The following is a 21421-nucleotide window of genomic DNA, read 5'->3' as shown; positions in this document are numbered from 1 at the left end:
CAAACAATCAGGCTGTGATTTGCTATGGAAAAATGCAGAATCAATAACCAGTAACTGGGTGTTGAATCCACATGAATGGTATTCCAAAGTCTTTCCAACATAATAAAGCATGGCAGAAAGATAGATCTGATCTCCTTTTACTAATGTGATTGTAATTACACAGTGTCATTTGAAAAACAGCCAAAGGTCTTTCTTGGAGCACTCAACCAATGAGCCACAGCTGTATTTCCCTTTCACAGCCTCTCAAGTGTTGGAGAAATCAACATCCCAAGGGTTGCAACGTGAGAATGGAATGTAACAAAGGACAAGAGGGGTGTTGAGAGTGTGTGCATGGCCAAGGGTATCAGACATGGGGCTGTTATCTCCTGCTGAGGCCACACCAACCTCCCATTCATAAGCAGCAGATATGGTGGAATTCAAAAAAAGAGCAACCATAACAAATCTGTACTAAGCAAGAACAAAGCAAAAGCAGGAATTAAACACCTCTTCCGGTGTGCTGCTAAGGTAAGGATTTACTTTTCCAGTATCTACGTGACAGTAGCGTAACCATGGAAATAGCCTATGAATGTTTGTGCTTAGAGGTTCTCTGTGCATCATAATTGTTTCATTTGTAGTCTTTTAAGAATGTGAATTAAGTTGTCCAAGTAGTCCATGTTTGTTCTTTTAATTGCTTCTGTACTGCTGCATCCTCAATGATGCAATTTGTGCCCTCCCATGTCACAGGGGGTCATGCCAGACATATAAAACCACTGACAGAGGAAAGTTCAATAAAGACTTCCACAGAACAGATTTATTCACTATTGTTGTGGCGGGTGGGAGAGCTCATACAGACCTCACTGATGTACACCAGGTCAGGCTAAGACTAGGTAAAGTCAGTTACAGAATTGGATGACTTTTTTCCATGTCTCTAGCAGACAAACACATTCACACATTGATAAATTATTAATTACTCAAGCTTCCTGATAACCACTATAAATTCTCAATTTCAGCAATACAATTTTTCCATAAGACTTGTGATGGTGAATTAGAAATCAGTTATCTACTGAGGAGGGATTTAGGCATTGCCATGATAACTTGAATATATATAAGCTGACAAACTCTTTGTTTCATGGGCTCCCACCCCAACAGAGAAACTATGGCCACACCTCCTCTCCACTGCCATTTAATTGCTTTACAGTAAATCTGCCATATATACACACTGGTCATTTAGTGCCATTTCACTCTAATTCACCCCAAGGGATTTATTACCAAGAACCTCAGTCACCCTGCCTCAGAGGTCAAAACACCATCTTCCCACACAGCATGCCCCAGGCCCTTTAGGAATCCAGATGCTGACCGATGTGGGCCTCTGAGGAGAGAAGTTTAGATTTGAAATAGCAGATGGACCCACAGAGAAAACTGAGCTCACCAAGCTTTTGGTGACATCTAAGTATTAAACTATTGATCCAAGGGCAAGACACCTAAATTCTGGTTAGATTTAGAAAAGACAGGACAACAGTGCACACACCCACTGCTCCACAGGAAACCTGGTCACATCATTAAATGCTTCTAAGATACGAGAGATGAGATTCTACCGAGGCGCTCTTCCACTTCTGTTTCTTGCAGAAGAGATGTTGATGACCCTGGGAACATTCCCACCACCTGCAATGAATTCTTTGTTCTGAATATCTCAGAGTAGTTAGAACAATTTGAAGCAAGCATACAGGATATACCAGACAAAATGAGTAAGTTAAATGCTCATAATTCAAGATCAAAATGAGGAAATAAATTCAGATAAAGAACCTGTTTGAAAGCCTCTTGCAAATCAAACTTAATAGCAAGCACTAGGAAATACTTGAATTTTTAAAATCGTATCGAAGCATGAAGGACCAGCTTCATGAGCTGGGCCTCTTGGAAAGCAAGAAATTAAAGTCTGAGCGAGTGCTTGGTCTTCCTCTTAGACCCTCAAGACAAAGCAAAGGGTAACTAGCAAGAAGTTCACTGGTTATAGCACATGTTCAAATGAGCCAGTATTAAATCCGTTGAGTATAAACTTATTTCATTTCTGTGTTCTTTAGAGCAGTTAAAGATTACTCAAGGCATAGTGGTATCTATTGGTCTCTGTATATTCTACAGACAAACAAAAATGAAAAATCTTGCAACAACTGAGGAAATAAACAGTTGGAATGAATTAAGATTGAAGTCTGACTTAACATTGTTTTGTCACACTGTCTGCCTAAATCACTGCAGGAAAACACCAATTCACTCCTTCAATGTCTGTGTAACTATCCTTGACTTACAGATGATGTAAACTCCCAGTCAGAGTATGACAATCACATAAAATGCAAAAGTATAATTTTAGTAATGTGATTAGTCCCACAAGAGGTTTAACCACATCCTTACAGTTAATCATGTAGTTAAGTGCTCTTCCTAGCCCAGACCCTACACCCTAGACCAGACAGTAGCTTAGTGCAGAATTACACTTTCACAAGGATACAACCCATTGTCTGTGTTAAGACATTCCACATGTGCCTCTTTTCATTTGTCAAGGGGACACATCTGCACCTGTCTCATGTTTGTGTTTAAAGTTATTGTGCAGGTATCAGTCATTCTAATTTTTAAAAGTCTATGTATGAGTACATACTAGAATTCAATAAAATACTCAAAATCCATATTTATGTGGATTTGCAACTTTTTGTTAAAATATGAATTGACCATGAATCAATTCATAATCACTACTCACATTTTTATAAAGTGTAATATACATAAATGTATACATAGACCTATCAAAATGTATGCAGAGGGAGCAAGATGAAGTACTGGAATGATCAGTTTAGTGTAAATACACAGACATAACATGGGGAAAAAACACCCCTTGCTGTATTAGGAGCTGCAAAGCTTGGATGTGGGGTGGTTGGTGTTTTTGTTTGGGGTTGGGGGTGGGAGAAGACCTCTGTTTTAGGTTTGTTCCCTTTTTGTTTTTATTATTGTTTTAAACACAGCCTGAATCCCATCTCCCACATGGGTCTGGCTGGACCCCCACCTATGACCTAATAACAGGCTGCCATGCACTCCAGCAGAAACATTTGTCTGACAGGGGGCTGAACCCTCTGGGTACCCCTCATGTATCATTATTCCAATTACATTGACACCTCTGCCACAAGCTTCAACTAAATCCACCGTGAAACCTGCGTCCAGAGGCCTGGACTATCTCATGTTCCTTACCAGGGGCAGGTAGCCACAGGGTTATTACTACAGTCTGTTAAAGCTTTTTATGTGGAGCAAAGATTAGCATTACACTATAGAAAGGCTGACAAACACAGCACACCTGGACTCTTTATTTAGATGTATTTTGCAGAGTACAGGAAACAGTTTTTATTACGTGCCAGAGAAATAACTGTAAGAACAAATCTGGCTTCAAAACTGAGAATCAACCATACTGCAGCCAAAAGTGGTGCCAATCTGGCACAGGTGTACAGTAAGGGAGCAGGTGGAAGATAAATCCTATTGTGGAAATCTCAAGGATGCTTATCTCACCACAAAGAATGCATGTGTCCCTGGTACTGGTTCAGTTTTTTACTGTCTGCTTCTACTGAGGCTGAGTTTCTGCTCTGGAAGGCACCATAGGAAAATGGGACATCACAAAAGCAGGCTTGGAACCCTCCCCAACTTTTCAAATTAATGACTGTTTCTGAGGCAGGGCTGTCCCTTCCTTCCTAATGAGCTTAAGTAGTTCATTAGATTTCTGATCAAAAGCAGCTCTAAAAGCAAAATTAAAAAGAGTAAAAATACTGGCCCTTGAGCCAATAGAAAAACATATTTAGTGATACTGTGTTAAGATTAAGATATTGCTCATTCTGACCTGAGCCAGCAAGGGACAATCAAAGCCTGGAAACTCCAGGGTGGTCGTCAGGGTTTCGCTTGCTCTATAGGACTGTGTTCCCACCTCTAGGAATGTCACAGGGACAGTCTCTGGCATGATTTCTCCAAACCTGCAGTATTACACAGACAAGAGAGGACTTTCTGGGAACAAAGGACCAAGTAATTGCAGTTTTATAGCTCCTGTGCTTAGATTGGGGTTCTGACTTTCAGTCAGCATTTTTAGCTGTCACATTTTGGAGGGGAAATAACAAAAGCAAAGAAGCAGCAAGTAAAATGAGGGCAGTATATAGCATCACAGTTGAAAGGAACAGCTACAATCCAAGCTCTTTCAACATCTAAACTTCTCAGGGTAGAATTGAACATGAAACATTTCATAAACCAGTCAAAAAAAGATACATAATTTTTTCCTTCATTCAATGCAGGCAAACAGTGAACTCCACAACATAACCAGTCACTACACTCAGTTTCAAACCACGTTATCAAGAATGTGTGCCTGTGCAAGCTGAGAGAAAGTGAGATGGAAATGCAGCTTGCATCAAGAATTGCTCACTGAGGTCAGACTGCCTCCCTACTTCACTGAAGTCATGTGCTGAGGTCTCATCTCTTACAAGATGGGTCCTCAGCAACAGGCTGCTTTCCTTAAAATTCTTGGGCTTTCCAGTAAGTACCACAAATACAAACCTTAAGTACAGCTGTTGTCATATTTTTTCTTTTCTAAGTGCTAGATGAGAGAATCATGGTTTGTTTTGAAGTCTATCCCTTATAGATTAATTATAGAAACTTTTTTTTTTAAACTGTAGTTTTGTCTCAAGCAGAGACGAGCCATTAATTAAAGCATAATCACTTAATAGCAATTATATATGTAAGTTTCACCTTCATTGCACTTTGGAATATTTCCTTAATTAATGACATGTCTTTCTGCTATGCTAAATGTAGCAACCCAGAAGTCTGGATTCCAGCTGCTCCAGAGGGATGAGCACCTTGCAAGATTTTTGCCTGTCTCTCACCCACCACAGTGCCTGGCCCAAAGTCTCTCATTTAGAGTCTGGAAGCACACCTAACCTGTAAAGTGACCTGCTACAGCAGGGAGGAGATCATCCTCTCCCATGTTCATGCATTTCTCAGCCTCCCAACAGTTGTCAAGCGAGTTCCAGTTCAAGATAAACAGGGCCCCCACACAATTGAGAAGCAGTGGGTCCTGCACAGCACAACGTGTTTCTCTCACCTTGGCAGGCAGCACTGCCAGGAAGCCACCAGCTCAATACAGCTCAGCCTGAATTAGCTATTACTTTTTAAAAGCAGGACCAGCGACAAAAATAGCAGCAATGCAAGATTATTTACTGACTTTGAGTTTTAGGGCTGTTTAATGTCATTATAAGGAAGTGCTACCAGCTACTTTCGTTGAGGAAACTATGGCTGTTTAGAAACAAATAATGAGGGAAATGCTGCCAGTTTTCAACATTTTACAGTAAAAAAAAAAAAACACCTCAAAAAGCCCCAAAAACCAAAATACCTTCTGGGTAAAAAACCCTTTACAAAGTTTGGCATCATGAAGCAGAGGTTAACTCAAGGCTCAGAGGTCAGTAACAGTGTTCCCAGGAAATACTACTGAATATTCTGAATCAGGCTTATAGAAACTCTCAGTTCCCGAGTAGAAATCTAAACCTCACATGAACCATTTTCTCCTATTTATAAATTCTGGAGGAAACAACCTCAGGTATATGATTGAAATTCTCATATAAGAACTTAATAATTATTAAATGATGTTCTCTCCTTTTTAAAATACTATTTTATGAACTTAAAGCAGGGTATTTGGTTTTGAAAGGCTAAACAAACTGGTGTAAGAACAAGCATTTTTTTTTAAGTCTTGGAGTTGAAAAGGAGGTTATTTGGAAGAGACAGCAATAAGTACACAATCCTTGACCCATCAGACATCACTGGCAACATATTATTAATATAAACCAAAATGTAAGAGGTGTTTCATAAAGATTCCTATGGGAATTACTTCTGTGCACACACATGCCTCATTAGATATGTTAAATGCACTAATGGTAGACTGTAGAAACATCAACTCTCATGTAATAAAAAAATAACATGGTTTTAAATTTTTTGCTCCTCTATTTTTGGAGATTCAGAAATAAGAGTTGACAAGGAAGAAAATGGAGAAAAGAAAGGGGCTAAGTCACCCAGGTATGAATACTTGTGTAGTACCTTTTAAACAGGCTCTAAATGGTTCCTCAGACCAAGCAGGGAGTATTTAAGCCTTAATATACAACTTTCAAAGCCAGTTGCACCATATTATTCAACAGTATTATAATATCTAGAAAAAAACCTGGCCAATATAAACTGAAATCTAATGTTCTTTCCTCTATTTTTGTACCATTTTAACAAGCATTTTCCAAATTTGCAATTGATATATTTAGACAACAAAATGAGGGCTGAGTGCTTGCAACTGCTTTTTTGTATGCCCGTGGAAGTGATCAGCAATTCTAGAATCTCACTTGGAGACCTGCTCGTTTTAAGTTTCTGTGAAACAGAGGCATTGTTCTTCAAAACCATGTCACAGCTGTTCCTCATAAGCAATTTTTAAAAATGTCATTTTCTTATCCTTACAAATGTAAGTCAAATAAAATTACTCCACAGCTGCTGGGTTTCTAGCTTTTCTAATTGTATTTATTCACGGATTTCCTTGGCTTTTTAAAGTGGAACTAGAAACAGAAGTAAACAAAAAAAATCCAACCCAAAAAACACAATGCATATATCGATGAATCCTCCTGAGTGCTTTAACATAATCCAAGGCAACTTTCCCCAAGAAACAAAATGAATGAAATTTGCTTATGGACCCCTAAGCTTTGCAAACCCTTCAACTAGAACAAGAGAAATATGTGGCTGGAAGCCAATCGGCAGCCAAATGTGTTAGATGTGTTCCATTTATTATTAATGAGACAACATTCTATATAGCAGCAACAGGGCAGGCAAGTAAAGGGTTGCCATGGAGATAAGTTACTCAAGATGCTGCTAAAAATACTCCCTTCTTCCCTTACTGTAATAAATATTGCATTATGTGAAGGCTAACAATGATGATATCAAATGCCATCTCACAAAGGCTTCCAGCTGCGAGCATTCTGGCTACCTAATGGATTGCCCGATGGAAACACGGCACTTCTTGCCTGTGGATAGCAAAGGAGCCCATTTTTGCCCTTATTACATGGTTAAATGTTAGGTGGCAGCTGTTGACATTATTGGGACAAATATTGCTCCCTACTCAGGGTAGATTTCTTACACCATTGTGACCTTGGGAGATTAGAGTCATGTTCTGGGAGGAGATGCAACTTAAACTGGAAAACAAACATATGGAAATGTCCTTTGAACAAGATCACAGGAGGGTATTAGGCCTTGTCTCTGAGGACTGTGGTTACACATTTCACCTTTTTCCTGCTCTCCAGGTGCCTTAAGATTATCAAAGACTCTAACAGTACCTATTAATCAGAGACAAAAAAAAAAAAAAAAAAAAAAAAAAAAAAAAAAAAAAAAAAAACCAGGCTTTTTGGAAGGACTCTTCCCCACCTTCAGCTTTCTCATAGTTTAGATATGTCCAAGAGTTAGAAAAAGCTATGTTGCAACATTCTTTGCCCTCCACAAAAAGTCTTTAAAAACACCAAGCTTCCATTTTTTAGTTTTACTTTTTCTTCCTCAGTAAAACTTTTGAATGACTCTGATAGGAAGTGAATCTTAATCAACCAATTTAGCTGAGAGATTAAAACATTTAATACCAGAGCAAAACATAATTCAGGTCTTTGCAAATATCATAACCATTCTTACGTTTCTCTGCTTATGTTCTTTAAAAGATGGAATTCACATTTATTTCTTAGTTTATCATCTAATTGAACAAAGGAATTATTTTCATAGAATCCCAGATACTACAGGTGGGAAAAGATCTCATCAAACATCCAAGCTTTGTCCTTGTTAAGGCCTGCTGCAGAGTAGTAGATCATGTCTGACCTGTTTTCAGTCAGAAACTCACCTTCAGCACTATAACAGTAGAGCTTCTTGCCAGTACACATAATCATATATAAAACTCTCATATTTCCAACTCAGCTTAAATCTTTTTGTTTTGCTTAGGGTGACAGTATACTTATTTTTCAGTAGAATAAGATATATTTAAAAAAATAGGATAATAATTACACTCAAAACCCCCAAGAATTGTTCCTAGAGAAACAGAAGGCAGGGTGGAAGTTTTAATTTTGCCATTTATCAAAGTGCAAGATTGTATCTGCTGTTAATAGGCAGCACAAAGCACACATGGGAAATGCAACCAGGGAATTTAAGAAAATGGCGTAACACTACACAAAACTTCTGCCAGTGTGTCCCAGGAGCACAGAGTTCTGTGATCAGCACCATTTCCCCTGCAGTGGCACACTTTAGCGCTTTGCTGAGAGCAGGAACGTCCCCTTGACAACACACACAGCCACTTCCTTCAGGAACACTGATTTTAACTATCATTTTTCCTCTTTTTCTGTGTGTACTCTGTTCCTACCTATGATGGCACAAAAATGAGCTCTCTAACACTACCCCCCAAGCACACTCAGCTGCTGGCTGAGTAAACACAGGAGCAAGTCTGTCCTGAACAGCAGGTGAGCCTGCAGTCACAGAAATGTCTGGGTACTTCCTCAAAAGAAAAAGCACTCTTCAAAATAGGCCTCCCTGCCATGCGTAATTCCTGCTTCTCCCCTTTACCTAAAGAGGTTACTTCACTCTAAATGCTCACCTGGGCTCAACCCCACAGAGCCTTTAAGCATGGGCTTTGTGGTTTATTTGTTGTCTCTAAAGGACTTGACACACTTTTGGTACAGTATTAATGATATCCCTACTACCATTTCATGGATAATAATCTGACTGAGATGTGCCTGTGGCTCTGTAAGCTCTCTCTATTTGACTCTCCATCACCTTCCACTGCAGCAGGTTGCTTAAAGCCCCATCCAACCTAGCCTCAAGTACTAACAAGGATGGAGCATCCACAGATTCGCCAGACAACCTGCTCCAAAAGGGGTTTATCCCCTTGAATAGACTGTTCCAGTTAATGATTCTCCCTGAAATAGCATAGAGCTATTTCTCTCTATTTCAAGAGCAGGTTGATATTCTTTGGGAAGGGACTTTTTATTTGGCTTTTAATTTCTCCATTGTTGTTACGTACATTTACCCTGTGCTAGTCTTTTTTTCTCTGTTGTTCCAAGCGAGATGTTATCCTGCTTTTTACAAGCCCACAGCTCTCCTGTGACCCTCCAGCCTCCCTCTGAAGGCTCAGCACCAGGCAGCTCCCAGTCTGTGTGCTTTGCCACGCAGGTGGAATCACAGTGACCTCGGATGATACATGTGCTGGACAAGCCTCCAGAGGACTGCATTATTTCTGAAGTGAGGCTTCCTGTCAGATGTTTTAATACACAGCACAGATTCCTGTTCCTAACAGACACTCCACTTGGAAAAAGCATTCTCTTATTTTTCATATCCATTACACAGAGGAGAATTAAGAAAAACAACCCTGCTTTTAAGCATAACCTGATCATATTTTCTCCACCAAATCTTCCCTTTTTTTAAATTTTTGGCAAGTCTTATGGCTCGTGTATGCCAATTATAACAGCACAGGTAATAAAAACAACAAGAAACTCCAACCCAAATATCAGATATATGGGAATATGGGAACCCCAGAGAATGGTGTTTTTAGGAGAGGACTGATTTGTACGGGACTACAACTACACTGCATAAATACACTCAGTGTAAGAACACCTCAGCAGTTGAAGATGTCCAACTACAGCAGAAAGGGCTCTCAGAAGGACAATGTTTATCTCCTGTATACTTCAGACATCCTCGTTAGCTAAGCAGAGGGACACTAGGGCAACACTGATTACATTTTTAAAACATTGAGAGTGTATCACCTCGTCAAAAGAGGAAAAAAAAGCCAGTAATGAAAAGCAAAGTTGTTGGGGGATTTGGGTGGGTTGTGTATTTTTGTTTTGTTGGGTTTTTTGTTGTTGTTTTTGGTGTTTTTGTCTGTAGGTTGGGATTTTTTTTGTTGTTGTTTTAACTTGGAAGAGGATGTGCATTAAAAAAAAAAAAAAAAAAAAAAGATTAGCAAGATTTAGAAGCCAAAATCTCAAGTCATAAAAAGTCCAGGAGGATAAGATGACACTTTTCTATCAATTAATTATCACAACACACTCCTAAGCAAAATGGTAGATAATATACCTTGAAGACTGGATGCTTTTCAGGCAGAAATGCTCTAGCTAACCACAAGTTCCACTTTAAAGAAAAGTTACATAAATATAAGAAGAGTTAATGAATCTCATAATACAGGTACTGGTTTAAAATTAATGATCCCTTCCAAGTTTAAATGCAAACCATAAAATACCTTTTGTACAGTTTATATAAATTATGGTAACACAGCCATTTCTACCTGAAATATTTCTAACTCTAAAAAAAAAATAAAGCTCTGTTATACAGTGGCAATATTGCTCACACAGATCAAAATTTTAAGAATGACTTCAGATGTGACATGAAGTAAACTAATGGCAGCAGAGAGTCCATACTACAGCTTAAGCATATATTTAAGAAGTACTTGAACAGAGAGCTTGAAGGCCCTTTCCACAGTCCCCCTAGGAATCCCCTGAGAACAGTCTCCTTCAAGAGCAGGAGCACTGAGCTTAGAGGCTTTTGTTAGTTCCAGGTCACTGCTTTCCTGTTCTTGCTCTGAATATGAAGTTCTGCATTAGCCCTCCACCATCACACCTCTATGATCCCTTTACAGATACTTCCACTCAAAAAACCTAATGGGCTCACGTGTCTTAGAGCTAAAGTGTTCTAATTGGTTGCTACCCCACATGGTCCTGCATTCAAAGGTCACACATAATCAGGCCAAATATGCAGAAACAATTCATTAAAAAATAAGTTAAATTCCGTGTAGTTATAACTAGAGAGTGGTGCCACATGTTGAAATTACATATAAGCAATGACAAATTCCACCTTGATATATTTTGGTCTTAGTTTAGTTTCTCTTTTCCATATTTGAATATTTTCTAAAAACATCCATTACCACTTCGGTAATTAATCAACAAATGTCACTTTCCATTAAAGCATATTTAATCGTCACAAAAATCAGGAACAACTAACAACCAAAACCAGTATAATTACTTCTAATGCAAATGTGCTAATTTAAATTGTGGAATACTTCTTTAAGAGAAGTCTGTGTTAATTGGGGTCTGCTCATGAAAGCAAGCTGCTAATTGAGCTGGCATGTGCCAGATAGACTAGTCCAACTGAAAGAAAGACAATATTTGCAATGTAACACTGATTTTAAAAGTTAACATTTTAATGAAAAAAGCTGCTATCAGGCTCATGCCAGTTCAATTAGTCACTCCTTCCCATGAGCAGACCCCAATTAACACACTTTTTCAAAAGAAATATCCCACTGTTCAATTAAAATGTGGAAGCATAGATGATTACCCAAATCTATTTTGATAATTAGTCTTGATCTGTCTCAAATGTGTTGTTTCTGAACTGCTGCATCATCAAAACTTATGGATTATTTTCGAACAAATGCTTTGCATCTGCACTAAGCAGGCACTGTCTGTACAACAGAACCAAAACAGTCCAACAATCCAGCAGGGGCAAGGTAACACCTTGGTGCCTGTTGGCAATAGCAGAGTTCATAGTACACACATTATGATCAGATGGAGAAATCAGGTGAAGAGGATTTCTGTTGTCAGTGAGTTCTTGTACAATCCTATGACAAACACAAGTAAATAAAAGCCAGCATGGGTTGAGCCAAAGCCTAAGGTCAATGAGAATCTGTCTTGATTTCAGTAAGTGTTGGATTAGATTCTCTCCCATATTGCATGAGAGAAGAGGAACTATTGCAGTGCACCAGGCAGTAGGAGCTGGCAACTTGGCAAATATTGATTTGGCATGGTAACTGCTATAATATTGATTTTAAACACAACTTGAATATAGATTTATCAACCATTCTGCAGCACTGTGTCAACGTGCAAAAACGACAGCCTTTGATGGCTCAGTAAAGTAACAACAGTGAGGATGAACTAAGGAAGAGTCATGATCACTGCAAATGTTCCCTCAGAAGTATCATGATACACATACCTGGGGAGCTTGTCACCTAACTGAGCTATTGACAGGATCGGTAAGTTGCGTCTAATTAGCCAAGAGAGATGTTAATCAATAGAGTCACACAGAATTTGGGAATTTCCCCTGTAGTTGGGAATGCAGCATAAAATGCAGTGGTTTTCTGTGGAAGGAATTGATCTCACCTACTAGTAAGTTAAAACAATGCTTCTTACCATTGATCCCTTCAAATCAATATTAGGCTTTTTGCTTGATACAATGGAACAGGCAATCCTGAATTCACAAGTACAGATGGGTTGAAGGCAGACACGCCATCACTAAAGCAAGAACAGCAGGAGTATTTAATTTCATGGTTGGACTAAACTTCTGTTATTACTACTTGTCAAAAGTAGTTATCACTGTGATTCCCTGAGGAGACGTTCTTACTGATCTAAAGTGTCTTTAGAGAGTGCAACACAATAATCCAGTCTGAAGGAGAACATACAAATCTATTTGCCTTAGGATATTACATGCTTGCTAACTTGTCACTATTGCACCTAATGCCATTACCTAAAATAGTATGCAGGTATTCCTGTCACCAAGAATTTGTATTTAAGGCAAAACCCCCCAAAATCCATAACTCTGCTTTGGAAAATTATTTTGGGTATGGTCAAATCAGAACAGTTAGTTAGGTATCCATCTCCAAAATACTGGGGGGATAGGGCAGAAGATCTCAATGGCATATGGTCTTTAACTTACATATTTACTTTCGTTGAGACAGGTGCTGTAAAAGTACCACACACCTTCCTAGTACTCAGAAATAATATCAAATGGGAAACGTAAAAGAAGTTTGCTCAGTACAATATTTTCATTGTGAAAAGAGGCTGCAGTTTCTGTTGGAACTCCATTAATTTCTGTGACCCCAGGGCACCAGGATAACCCCAGAAGCTCGACTTGAGCTGAGAAACTGCAGTGAGAGTGGTGCATTTGCTAAAGGACCCCAGAAGTTTTGCTGCATAAGGACCTCCCCTATGCAAAGGGCTTGAATAAAGGCCTTTAGGAAGGTGGTGCAGGACTATGCAGGACAAGAGCTGCAGCTTGGAGACTGTAGCCAACACCTGGTCTGGCAGGCAAGAACCACCTTCAGATAGGTCAGTGCAAAGGACACCACTGGTGTCTTTTAAATTAATCTTTTATTTTTCCTGTGGATAGAGTCTGCCTTCTCCCTCTAGCATCAATTGTAACAATGCTTAAGTAATGAAGCTGTTTCTTTGCTTTCTGGGATTTTTTTTTGCTTGCGGTTTTTTAAAAAAAACTTGGAGCAGGAGAGACACAAGGTATGTCATCACTTTGATGTCAGTGGAGGTGCATGTCAGTGCATAATTTGCCTCAGTTTTTCTAATCTTTGCAAGTATGCACAGCTACTCTGAACCCTCCCTGCAGAAACTTGGCCAGAAAAAAAACCTAGGGGTAGTGAGAAGGAATGAGAAAAACCTGCCTTTCAGGAGATGCTTTGCACCTCTGATGCCTCTCAGAATCATTCACTCTGCTCCTATACACGACAGACTGTGTTCCTACCCCTAATATTGCTACAGTTATATCTGCCCCCTCTTTTTTCAAGCCATTTAGGTTTTTTTTCCCTGTTGATTATAGCACATTTACTATCACATAAGTTCTCATGCTATCTCAAAGTTTAAGTATTTGGCTTCTAGCAGCACAAAACATTTTGTATTTTATTCAGAATTCCCCCTGTTCTCAGTTTGGTGGCAAACCACCAGCAACCTCACATTTAAATTCAGGAACTCAAACCCTTGCAATAAACTTGCATAATTGAATGACTTAACACAGACATACAATTAATTTTTTTTTCTCAGGATGGAGAGAAAGACCATGTAAAATCAAAGCAAAGTATTTCTGTTTCAATCAAGGATTCAAAATCCAAAAATAAGTAGCCTCAGTTTTAAGTACTAGGGAATCTTTTCAGTGGACTTATATTTTTAAGAACTTCTCTAAATCTGGGTGGAAAAAAACCCACATTAAAATACTAATACTTCTTCCAGTTCAAACCTATTTATCTCTTGAGATAGTAGAAAAGGGATTTAATGTACTTCCACAGAAATTCAGGGCCTTCTTGCACCAGTAGCTCTCGATACATTTTGATTCAAGTCCTCATTTAGCTTATCAAACAGAAAAATAAGGGTTTGTGCTTTTCAAGCACTTCGACATATACTTCAGTTTCAGGCTGAGAAAGAATACATTAAACACTCTGCATCACATATATGAGCAAAGGATGCAAAATAAAGGCAGCCTGGGACCTCCCTAGTCAAAGAACAAAAACATTTGTCAATAATTTCAAGATACTATGAGAGATATTTTTTTTTAACCAAAAAAAAAAAAAATAAAGAAAGCAAAGAAAAAAGGAGATCCCTATGACCCAGCTGCAGAAGTAAAGGCAAAGTGCAGAATGCAGCAATAGCAGATCTAAGAAGACATTGTTTCTGAGAAAACTGAAGAAAGGGAGTCAGCAGGGAAAGGGAAACATGTTCTCCATTTTGATGTTGGCATCTCTCAGGCTCCTTGCCAGAGGCTACAGGCATCCCCAGGGCCCACCCAAACCCACTCAGGAGACTCTACTACAGAAAGCTTCAGATAAGCAATGCAAGTATCTCCCTGTCCCCATATTTTGCAGGAAGTCTTACAGCAATCAGTACACAAGTGCCATTTTTTACTACTCTGTTCCCAAGATAACTCAGGTCTGTTCCTATTGAACTAGACTTGTTAGGCACTAACTTGAAGCTCAAGCAAGTTCCTTGGGTACAGGAGCAAACTCAGGGCAATGGGTGGTGCCAAATAAACAGGTTTTACAAGGCACTCCCAGCCCTACACACAGTGACAGTTATTAGCACCCCAGATATGCTTTAAGATACATGATGCACATATTTATTTGGTCTGGCTTTACAGAGAATTAGACTTTTTCAGGTACAGCCAGAAAATTCACTACTCAAACACAGAGGTAGAAAAATTGGGTACATCTTAAGAAGACCAACCCTCTCAAACACTGTGGTGTTTGTGCCCATCTTACACAATCAGCAATTCTACCGTCTCAACACCTCGTGTTCCAGAAACCCTAAAACAGCCAGAACAACTCCCTTCATCTTTGCATTTTCCAATCTTTCATCTCCTTAAGTCCTTGACTCAGGAGCGTCAGAGTCTCTTGATCTAATATACATTACAGAAAAAAACAAGTAATTCCATAAGCAGTGACTCACCCTCACAGCCTCTGCCTGGGGAATGCAGCTCTACAAAGGATGGCTCCAGCTTTGTGCGTAACTCCTTCTCCCTGAGCTAGCACCTGTCTGAGGGAAGGCAGAGCTGGGCAGCAGTGTGGAGCTAGAAAGTGCCCCCAGCCCAACCTGCCTCATCACCAGAGCTTGGGAACAGCTGAGATGGCTCCACCCTTACCCACACACAGGTGCAGCTCATTCCCTCTTCTCTTCCAAGGCCCACTCAGGGGCAGCAAGTCCCTGTGCTTTGGCTGGACAGGTGAGGCCAATTCCCACTGCCCTGCCCACAGAAAGGGCCGTGACACAGCCTTCTTTAGTCTCTCCTTGCCACCAGTGGTTGTAATGAGCTACTCCATGGCTTCAGAAATAGAAACTGAGAGCTGATCTTTACAGTTAGTGCCGTCCTTTTCACATTAAGGGCAAACAAGAACTTTCAGAGCTTTCATGGGAAATCAAGAGAGCTGCCAGACCACAAAGAAGGACAGTGGCCCACTTGGGACCTCCCAGGAGACAGAAAACCCATGATGTCCCACCTCTGCCTTTGATGGCTTGCTAAAAAGCCACCTGTTAGCACAGGCAGGCAGGCACTGTGTGCTGAGACTTTCACCTCTGTCAAAAAGAGAGGCGCCTAAGCCCTGACCCCTTTCCCAAGGTGCTCTCGGGCTGTGCCTCCTGCACTGTCACAACAGATTGGGCTGTGACAGGCTGGTCAGGAAAACCAGAGATGTTTTACATTTTCTGCTTGACTTGCAGTCCTTTTACCAGCCTGAGGCTTGGGACAGTTTATCCACTGGTATTTTTATTATGCTTTAGGAGAAAAACAGGTCTGAGGTTGACACTCAGCACTACAATTTCAGTACTATGCACATAAATTTAACTACTTAATTCCACTGGGCATTGGGTAAGTGGGGCAGCTAAACCCAGTATATTGCACAGAACATTTATCACTAACTACAGTATACAATTCCCTCTGCCATTTAGGCTTACACATTTTACAGCATTTACAATCATGCTGAATTATGCTAGAATTCCTATTTCAAAGGATTTCATGAATGTATTGCTTGAATGCTGCCAAACTCATTCTTTTTTTGTTCATGCAGACTTAAGGGGAAGTGAGGTCCTGTGAGGCTGCTTATGCACTCTTGGATCCCAAGTACTGTTGGAATTTCTGAATTTCACTGAGAAGTTGCTGGAATAAAAAGTAAAGTGGGATCTGACTGAAAACTACAAATAGAACACTGATGTAATTTTTAATCCAGTGCACCGTAACTGCTAGTGAATGTTGATTTCTTACTGTATCTAATTGATAACAGTCTTTATCAGCTTTTTATGATTAGGGGAGGTCAGTAGGGTCCCTCAGCCTGGCTGGGACCCTATCTCTGTACCAGAGGAGAGTCACCCACCTTCGTGCCCCTGGTGAGGGGGCTCACGGGACCTCAGTGGTGTCTGGCATGGTGTCGTGAGAGGGTGGCAGAAATCAGCTCCTGCTTTCAAGTGAACTCTGCTTGCTCTCAGAGCAGCTCAGCCAGCCAAGGAGCCCCACTGTTACCTTTTATGAGGGAGAAATGTACTCGCTGGCTTGCAGCCATTCTCCCCTTGAAAACCTCCCCAGTGTGTTTTCATGATTTAAACCTGGCTTTCTCTGGGCTGGAAAAAGAAAAGCAAGCTCAGAAACCCCCTAACTCTTGCATGACAAACCTCCCCCTTGTGCAGGGGGCCTGGGACTCGGTTACACCTGGCCTGGGACTCGGTTACTTCTATTTGCTAATTTGGTGGTGCAAATTTTTGGATATATAAAACACTTTCAGCTGTAATCCTGGATTGTGAAAATATCAGAAATATCATTCTAGGTCTCCTTAAATAGATGACAAAATGAATTCAGACTTCCCTACCTCTCCTATGCAAATCCTTCCTATGATCTTCCCAGTTTCCTTTATGTATCTTAGACCCTGAAGGTTTAAGAGTAATATTTCTGTAAGTGAGATACTATTAGATGCATTTAAAACTCTTCCTTCTCTTCTTGCAAAAAAATAAATTAGAATCAATTAAAAGAAAAGTCTTCTCACTCTGACTTCAGCTGTACTATAAAACTGTTATTAAAACTATCGTGGATGTGACAGAAATAAAGGAGGTGATGAGGAGATATTTATGATGTACAAAAAATGTCCAGGGAGTATGTCTAATGATGTGATCAGGATATTTTAGACCCTTAATGCAGTGATTATTAATGCAAGTCTGCTTCCATGCTTATGCAAATAGGCCTGGGACATTACAAGAAATTTCCAGTCATGTTGCTTGCGAAGGCCAGGTGGGGACGCAAGGCTGTCTGAAGCCTGAAGAGACTTTCTTAATGGAGTCCAACAAGATTAGTTGCCTTTCCCCACTACATGACTCTGTAAAAAAAGCAAATAAATCACTAACAGTCTCCTAATAGACTTAGCTCTCTCTTGTCCTGAATGAATATAGCTTGGAATAAGCTCTGCAATGGCTAACTCTGATATTACCACAGTGAGTAGGTTTTTTTCAAGGCTGCATGGAAGATTTCCAAGTTTTTGAAAATGCTGCCCCTTGTCCCATATGCAGGAGTGTAGAAGGCATCCTGCTGTTGGGCTGGAGCCCAATTACTGGAACAGTTTTCACCTGATCAGGTTCTCCACCTGGACCTCTGAGGTGAAAGGGGTAACTGGAGTTCTCTCCCTTCCTGTGAGTAACCCAGCACATTCCTCCTCTGAGCCCTCTGTGTTAATGAATTTATTATGGACTGTGTGATATACTGCTGCCTCACCCGTGACTCAGCCACGTCCAGTGGAGCAGCCTGATTCTGACCAGACTGGCAGCAGCAATGCACTGAGCAGGGATTATTACCCCCTTTTCTGGGATTATCACATTTAATTTACCTTTTTTACTTTTTTTTTTTAGCAGCAATGCACCGAGCAGGGATTATTACCCCCTTTTGTGGGATTATCACATTTAATTTACCTTTTTTACTTTTTTTTTTTTTTTTTTGGTACATTTAAATTATCATTTACATTTTCTATTATCCTTTTGGATCTATTTTTTTATTGTAAATTATTTTTGTGTTCTTCTGTGCAAGCTCAATTTTAAGTACGTTACAAGATGCTGGCCCACTCCTTTGTTAGTGATCAGTGATCTCAGCAATTCAGTATGCTTTCTGAGATGGAAAAAATCCAAATAATCCCATGAAGTGGGAAAATAAAATTGATCAGCGTATAGGTGGTTGAAATGGCCATGCTTCAGGAGTTAGGAGTGAGGGACACAGATTGCAAAGGAAGCAATGGCACAGGCATGTCTCATGCCCAGGCAAGGGAACTGAGACACTTGCTGAAACAACAAAGAGGGAAAAAACCACAAACCAAAGGAAGCCATAGGAAAAATGATTCCAGATAAGAAGTCAGCTCAGGATGGCAAGCCCAGCTCACTGAGGCTGGATCTGATAAGCTCCTCTTTTCCAGTAATTGTGTCTGACCTGATTCCCTCACACCTTTTTTGCAAATCTGGATGCCACAGGGCATTTCTGCCAGGCAGCTGATGGAACTGAGGAGCCAGCTCCTCTTCCCATGTTGAATTCCCACAAGACTCCAGAGCCTCTGTGCTGTGTCTGAGCCCACCTCTCTTTGAAGGTGTGCAGCCCCACAGCCTAAGGATCTCCTCCTTTCCTGCAGTGCAGTCTGCCTGGTGTGAGCCACATTACTTTGTAGTACATCAGGAATTAACTAGAAGCAAGGATGACTCTTTCATGAGAGCAATTTCCTTTCCAAGATCTCCTTCTGCAGTGAGGGTTAGCCCATTAGATATACCCTGTTTGTTCCCACTTAACAACCCATCATACCCTCACTCTGCATTTGTAGCAATCACCTAGAATTTCAGAAGTTTTATTAACTAGTACTTTGACAGACCCTTCCTTGATATTTTGTAGGCAAGCAACACATTTTTGAACTGGTGGGTATCCTTTTGAATATACCTATTATTACAGTAGTGATAAAATGCTAAAGTAATAGAAATCAAAGCTTTTGATTATGATATAGATTGAGCTTTTTTTTTCAGGAACTATGGACCTTTATTAATGCAAGTATGAAAGACCAAAATTTCCTCAAAGAGTTTTGGGGACAGTGTGGTGTAGGGCCTACCAAGTTGCTGTTTTGTGTGCTCATCCAAAAAAACTACTAAATAAAAATGATTGCTATTTTGGATAGAAATAACACTGCAACTGACAATCAATGACTGACTTCAGAAGTTTTATGCAATGCTCAGCTGAATCAGTGCAGATGTTTGTGATTTTATTATTTCTTTTTTTTTTTTTTGTACAGAAAAAAACTTGCAAGGCAAAAAACTTAATACAGCTGTAACAGAAATTAAAGCTGGAAAAGTACTACGGATTTGCAGCTGACTTTTTTTTTTTTTTATAAATAATATTTTATGTTCAGAATTCAGAACTCCTTACTTCTAAAGTGGCTTGAGACATACTTTATGCTTCAGGTGAAACTATTTCAATCAATCCCAAAGCTAGAAGGCACTCACTCTAAATTCCCCTGTTACAATAATGTCAAAGTATTATTAGCTAAAGCCTTTTTACAGCTGGATTAAGAGCACTCTGTTCTCAATCCATGTTCACAAGTTTGACTTAGTTTATTTACAGATGGTTACCTAACAATGCTAAAAAAATCAAATCAAAGGCTCCTCTTTTCTCCATACAATACTTTGCTTCCCAAAAACTGCTGTTCTCTTTTTTATATGGAAATAAAAGATTTTCTTCATAAACTGTTAACAATAAATAATGATGTTGGACAAATCTCGGAATACAAAATAAATTTGGATGCTACACAAATGTTTGGAAAATGCAAACATACTCCACGGGGAATATGCAACAATTGGAGCTTCAGATGGCAATAAAATAATGCAGATTATTAGAAATATCTATTCTCACTGCAAGAGAGCATTTGCACAAGTCCTCTTCAGTCCAATGAGTAGGAAATTTAGACTGATAGGATAAATTGGTAGGTAGACTGACCAATCAATCTGTACCCTTAACCTGTCCAACAAATTTAACGCAACAAAATGGGGTTCTCACAATTTAGAGGGCTGAATTAAGACACCTCCAGAGACCTGCTCCAGTAGATTTGTTTTAATTTTAGGAGAGTTAATAAAATTTTGAAAGAGTTTCTAAAACATAGCAAGGGACTACTTTTGTGAAACACCCAGCTGCCTCCTCAGTGGTCAGCAATGCTGTAAACCAAATATAATCACCAGGCTTGGGATGTAAACCCTGAGAGTGCAGATCAGGAAAAAGCAGATGCCTACTGAAGACCCATCCCTTCCTAATGACATGCTGAAATATTTCTGTTTGGATTGCCTCCTGCAATGTTCAATACCAGCTGTACTGGACATTGCAGGGAATTGAAGATACAATTGATTGAGATGGGTTTGGGGAAGTGACTGCACTCAGCATTGCCTGCTACCGCTCCGTCTTCCCAGGATGGTTCTTCCCACACCTGCAGTTAGCTTCTAGAAATGCAATTATCAATTCATTAACTTCCTTAACTGTACCATCTAGGGCAGATATACAAGAGTACACAACTAAAACCCCTGCCAAACTTGCAAAACAACATCTCAGTCATGGTTACTAACATCATCATTGTCTCCTGACATTATGTGAATTATAGCACACTGAATAGAAAATCAATAGAGCAGCTCTGAAATTCCAGAGGATGTGTTTGGGTATGGAAATACTAAGTGTAGTTTTTGGGGACAAACGCCAGGTTTTTGTCCTGAATTCTTAAAGGGAAACAGAAATTCTTAGAAATTTCTTTAATTAGACCAGATTTTCATTTAGTAAAGAATCAAATAATCAGCAGCTTTACTCTTAAGCCACACATGTACATAGAAGTGCCTGTAATACCTTCAAGTTTATTAAAGTCACAAATGGATTTGTAAAAATCTGACATTATAACCATTACAGTAGTACTATTAATTACCTTTGTTATCATCAGCACTGAATTTCAGACCCTACATGGTGCATTTGAATAACTGAGTTTTCAGTCATTTCTTGCTGAGAGTCTAGATGGAAAAAAATGTGATTTCCCTACTAAACGGAATGTCAGTTTTGGGACACCAGGTTCCACCTCATCTCCCATGTGGATGGAAACATG

Source organism: Corvus brachyrhynchos, unplaced genomic scaffold (assembly GCF_000691975.1).
Source record: "Corvus brachyrhynchos isolate BGI_N302 unplaced genomic scaffold, ASM69197v1 scaffold370, whole genome shotgun sequence".
Taxonomy (NCBI): Eukaryota; Metazoa; Chordata; class Aves; order Passeriformes; family Corvidae; genus Corvus; species Corvus brachyrhynchos.
Note: the sequence above shows the minus strand (reverse complement) of the source record.